Here is a 6367-nt window from a genome sequence, read left to right on the forward strand (position 1 = left end):
TGGGAATCAGAAGGGCCTGGGTTCTAGTCCGAGATCCTCCACGTGTCTACTGTGACCTTGGGCACGTCATTTCACTTCCTCTGGGCCTCAGTTCCCTCGTCTGAAAGATAGGGATGTGGCTGTGTCCAACGCGATTAGCTTGTCTCTAAGCCAGCAAGCTTACTGCAGAGTCTGACACATAGAAAGCACTTAACAAATACCATAAAAAAGATAAGATAAAGATAAATCAGTAGGCCACAATTCTTACTTCAAGGAGTAACCGAATTCAAGGAGTAACCGAATTCTGCCGCATTGGCAGGGCCCTGCCCCCACAGTGCAGAGAGAAAGTGACAGGGAACCATCCAAAAGGCCAGCGTGGCTTTAGGCGGATTGCAAAACAGAGTGTGGTGACAATGAGGTATCATATTCCAAACTTGCAACTGTGAGCCCGTAAGGGAGGGGGACTGTGTCCAACCTAATTCACTTGTATCAATCACTTGTATCAGTGTTTGACACATAGGAAGCACTTAAATACCATTAAAAAACAGGCTGAAAGTCTGTAAAGACATAAATCAATCAATGGTATTCACTGAGCATTTACCGTGTGCAGAGCACTGAACTAAGCGCTTAGGAGAGTACGATTCAACAGCGTTGGAAGACGTCTTCCCTGCCCGCAAGGAGCTCGCGGTCTAGTGGCGGAGCCGCTTGTCTGCTGTGCGATCTTGGGAGAATCACTTCACTTCTCTGGGCCCCAGTTACCTCATCTGTAAAATGGGGAGTGAGACTGAGCCCCACGTGGGACTGGGACTGTGCGCTGCTTGAGAAGCAGCGTGGCTCAGTGGAAAGAGCCCGGGCTTGGGAGTCGGGTCATGGGTTCGAATCCCAGCTCTGCCACTTGTCAGCTGTGTGACTGTGGGCAAGTCACTGCACTTCTCTGTGCCTCAGTTACCTCATCTGTAAAATGGGAATTAACTGTGAGCCTCACGTGGGACAACCTGATGGCCCTGGATCTACCCCAGCCCTTAGAATGGTGCTCTGCACATAGTAAGCACTTAAATACCAACAGTATTATTATTATTATTATTACTTTGTCCTACACGATCTGCTTATCTCCACCCCAGGGCTTAGTACAGTGCTAGGCACACAGTACGCGCTTAACAAGTACCACAGTGACTATTACTAGAGGCTATTGTGCTGTCCACCTCCCTGACTGGCTTTGAGACCTCTACCTACTACAGAGACACAAGCTGCTCCTGGACAGTCTCACCGAAATCGGGCACAAACCGAAGCGATCGTCAAAATGCCAAGACAGGATTACCAAGAATGAAGTCCCGGGGTGCGGTCAGCTCACCAGCACCACAGCTCCACTGGGCAGGGCAGCGGGAGACCCACGGGACCAGCTCTAAAACTCAACTGAGAAGGGGCACGGGAGAAAAAAAATCATTAACCAGTGGTCTCTACTGAGCGCTGGGTGCAGAACACTGTACTAACCGCTTGGGAGAGCACAGTGCAGCTGATCTGGTAGACGCGTTCCTGGCCCACAGTGAGCTTAACGTCTAGAGGGAGAGGCTGAGGTTAAAAACAAATCACAGCCAGGTACACAAGTGCTGTCGGGCTGACAGTGAAGCGCAGTGTCAAACTAGGGACCTGTCGGGACAACACTGCGACAGACCGACCAGCCTGGAGGGCAGCAACTGTTCGGTCACTCGTATTTACTGAGCGGAGTGCAGAGCGCTGTACTAAGCGCTGGGGAGAGTACACGGTAACAGGCACATTCCAGGGTAGCTCTCCTCGAGCAAAGACTTCACAAAAATTGAGAGAGCCAGAAAACAGAGACAGGCCCGGCCTAATACAAGGATCTGTCCTTCCCGGAAGGAAGGGCGAGAGGGAATAACAGTCACACATCAGTCTTTTCAGACACACTTGGATGCCTGGATAGGAACTTGCAGTCAGTAATAACCCCCGCCATACATTTGGGCCTCTGAACAATTTACGGGGCCACGGCAGAACACAGAGCTACAATGTAGGATATCTGGTCTCCAGCAGCCCCTATCCGATGAAACCAAATTACTGGATCGATCAGGTGAATGTATAGGAGCAGGGCACGGGGGGTGGGGTGGGGGGGTGGGGGGGAGAGAGACAAAGGGGAAGCATTACATGGGGAGAAAGCAGGGGAGCCCACAGGCAGTGGGAAGTCATTTTTCCTTTTAGTAGTGTTGAAGAACAGAGAAAGCCTCTTCGATTCTCCAAGCAGCAGATGGCCATCCATTTTCATTTTTGGAGATTTCCCTAACTCATTATAAACTCAGTATTCCATGTCAAGCCTTCCCTTAGCTGGAAGGAGAGACGATTTTTTAAGGGCGAGAATAGCAGATTGGGCCTCAGATGTTCCAGAAATGAAGAATTTTTTTTCCCTTAGGACAGTTGCTGCAGTGACAGGCTCCTGGAGCCTACAGAAAGAGCGCACAGAGTTTAGTTTGAGGACGGTAAGCCAGTCTCCTTTATCGGAACCCTGCTTTAGCGTCACCAGATGTCCCGCTTTAGGTGGGACCACCGGGATGCGCAGGGTGCGAATCCTAGCGGCCCCAAGGCAGGACCCAGAGTCCCGCTTTCAGCTGGGGTGGCAGGATCGAACCCAACAGCCACGAGGGGGTAATGTTGGGGAGGAGGGGGGATCCTGTGACAGAAGGAGGAATGAAGAGGTTGCCCTGCCTCCTCCTCCACCTCTCTACTGCAGCCCAAGCTACCACAGGGAGAGTTAGGGATGCTAGAAGGCAGAGTCCTTAATGTTACAGTGGGTGACAAAGAGGATCACAAATAGATTAGCCCTTCCTGAGCTGCCTTTTGGGGTTGAATTCGCTCTTTGTGATCAGGGACCACGTCTACCATCTCTTCTGTATCATATTCTTCCAAGCTCTCGGTACAGTATTCTGCACAATGTAAGTGCTTAATAAATACCACCGATCGCAACCTCTCTTCTCTCTCTTTTCTACTCTCCTCTTTCTTCCCCTCTGTAACTCTCCCGCTCCTTTTCCCTCTCTCGCACTTTCTGTTCATCAGATCTTCAGCAGGTTGAGATATCAAACTGACCGTCTTGCCGAGGTAAACCAGGAAAACCGTGAGCGTTCTGTGGTAGCTAAATGCCAGTTGCTTCTGCTTTCATTAATGAGCGAACAGCAGTCGATTTCTCCGGGACCTCAGACGCTCTTAGCTGATGAGGTCTTAGTGAAGCCTATCCACATCGTCAATTCCAGAATCGGTGTGGTTGAGCGAAAGGTAACTGAGGCACAAAGAAGTGACCTGCCCAAGGTCACACAGCAAATCCCTCTGGCTCCCAGACCCGTGTTCTGGTACCTCTTGATCAGGAAGAATAGTCCTTAAACCTCCCACTAAGGCCACTCTGCTTCTCAGTTGAGCGATCACATCACATTATGTGCCCCAGGGACCTCTGGGGCCCCATCACTCTGAGGAGGGAGACCAATCAGACAGGCTATACAGAAGCCGGACTCCCGGGGACTCTCCTCACCTCTCCCCGGACCCACTGCCCTCACATCTCTCCTACTCCGATGCAGCCCGCACTCTTCGCTCCTCTATCGCTAAACTTCTCGCCGTACCTCGATCTCGTCTATCTGGCCACCGACCTCTCGCCCACGTCCTGCCTCTGGCTCGGATCGCCGCCCCTCCTCATATCCGACAGGCCATTCCTCTCCTCTCCCCTCGGAGCCTTACTGAAGGCACATCTCCTCCAAGAGACCTGGGGTAGATAATCAGATTGGTCACAGACTGCAGCCCATACAGGGCTCCCAGTCGAAGAGGGAGAACAGTTTTTTATGCCCAGAGTCGGGTGTGCTCTGCAGAACTCAGAACACAGATCTCTCAACCTCTGATTTTTAAGTTCCCTCCCCACCATTTATCTGAACTTCCATTACACCCCACCTTACACTCTTCATTCCTCTCCAGCTATCCCACACACCATGCCTTGGTCTCCAACAGCCGACCTCTTGCTCACTCCCCGCTTCTCACCCGAAAGAACTCGGTTCTCCTGAACTTCAAAATCTCTCAGAAATCACACTTCCTTCCAAGTCTTCCCCAATTAACGTCCTATTTCGCCAACTATCCCTCCACTCCAATTTCGGTATCTTGGCACTACTTTCTCACTTAAAGAGTACTCACAGTCTCACAACATTTTATGCACATAATTTTATACTCTGTCACTACCTCCCATCTATGATTTACTTTAATGCCCGACTTTCCCAACTACATCGTAAGCTCCTTAAGGGCAGGGATAGAGTCTACTAATCCGACTGTATTCTCGAAAGCACTTAGGTACCATAGCCTGCACAGAGCAGGCACTCAGTAAATTCTAGAATGATTAGGAGCTCTAATAATAATAATAACTGTGGTATATGTTAACCGCTTACTATGTGCCAGGCACTGCTCGAAGCGCTGAGGTAGATACGGGCAAGGTCACACAAAAGGCAACTGGCAGACCTGGAAGTAGAACCTCGGTCCTCTGAAACCCAGGTCCATGCTCTTTCCAGTAGGCTCTGCTGCCCCTATTTCTAGAGACTTAACGTGACATTCACCTCCTGAGTCACTTTTAAAAATCCCAAACATCATATAAAATTTTAAACTAAATTTTGAGTGAAAATGTTAAGAAAAACTCAAGTCAATCGGGTTGGACACAATCCCTGTCCGAGATGGAGCTGACAGTCTCAGTCCCCATTTTACAGATAAGGTAAGAGAGGCACAGAGAAGTGCCGTGACTTGCCCAAGGTCACACAGCAGACAAGGGGCAGAGCCAGGACTAGAACCCATGGTCTTTGGACACCGAGGCTCATGCTCTAGATTTAACAAGACAGTGTAGCTGGCTATACAATCTGAACTTTTCTTATGTTACTAATTTCAAAACAGATGCGGAAATGACCTTCTAGGCATAATTTCCTACCCCGCTTCCTGAAAATTTAGATCGAATGGAACTTATAAAAGCTGCCTTCACGTGTAGTAAAACCATAACGGCAACTGCTTTCTACTCTGCTCGACCTACCCCACTTCCTGGAGCTGAATTCATTCTTCCGCCCTCTGATTTTACATTTCAAACAATCTTAAGCAGACATCATCCAAATAATCCTTCAGGCATTCTGTTCTCCATGTCTGTCTTTGCAGATACGGATTATGCTTTCATTTTCTCTGTAAGGGGATTCTGAAAGGCCTTTAGCAGATATCAGAACGTGAGACAAGTATGAAATTGAATATTCAATGAACAACAGTGGTAAAACTTTCACTGATATGTCTGTTGGTCCCGAAACCACCTTTATGAATACTCCAAATGAGAATCTGTTAATCTGCCTCTCGTGCCCTTCTTCTGCAGCTTAATCGGAGGCATCTTTTTATCGATTGCAGTTGCAGCATAAAATAATTAAAACCAAAACATTCTAAAGTCTCCAAGGTAACAACCTTCAACTAAGTTTTAAAACGCCCATTCTTGACATTCAGAAAGTTCCAAACAGAAATGCCGGACGGAAATACTGCTATGCCAGAGTGACAGTAATGAGTCTCAGTTACTACAGTCTGGATTTTTTGATGTTTAAAAATATATAATTTTAACTTGTTTTCTCGAGTCGGATACAATAACATCTGCAAGGCAAATGCTTCTTTGGTAAAATCATTCTCCTCAAGATTTGCAAATGACAAATTGCTAAGCGAATGCTTTGCAACGTGGCTAGCTGTCGGCAGTCAAAGCAGTGCTATATTGACCTGGCGGAATCCAAGATTTACAAATATCCCAAATTCGGTTTGGGGATTCGGGGCTGTATTTTGGAGCAAGAAGAGGGTCACTCGCGCAAGTGAGATGAACTACCACTATACAATCAATAAACATAATTAAAATTAGGTGTGGATATCAGTTAGCCAAGAAAACTCCAGGCACTTTACAGAGTGGGGAGAAGGAAAATCGCTCACATCCTTGTCGTATTTAAAAATGATCAAACCTTCTAAAAATCACATTCCAAAATCCACATCAATTCTATTGCCAGGAGGAACGCAATAACAAATGCGCTACCCCAACTTTACTTGTCCGCAGCAGATTAGGGTGCACTTGTAAATTGACTCGAGTTTTTCCTAATATTTTCACTCAAAATTTAGCTTAAAATTTTCTATGATGATGGGGATTTTTAAAAGTGACTCAGGAGGTAAATGTCAGGTTAAGCCTCTAGAAATCGGGGCAGCAGAGCCTACTGGAAAGAGCATGGACCTGGGTATCAGAGGGCCTGGGTTCTACTTCCAGGACTGCCAGCTGCCTCTTGTGTGACCTTGGGCAAGTCACTTAACATCCCTGTCCCTATTGCCTCATCTGTAAAATGGGGATTCAAAGCCTATTTCTTTCTTT

Source organism: Ornithorhynchus anatinus, chromosome 9 (genome assembly GCF_004115215.2).
Source record: "Ornithorhynchus anatinus isolate Pmale09 chromosome 9, mOrnAna1.pri.v4, whole genome shotgun sequence".
In the NCBI taxonomy this organism is placed as follows: Eukaryota; Metazoa; Chordata; class Mammalia; order Monotremata; family Ornithorhynchidae; genus Ornithorhynchus; species Ornithorhynchus anatinus.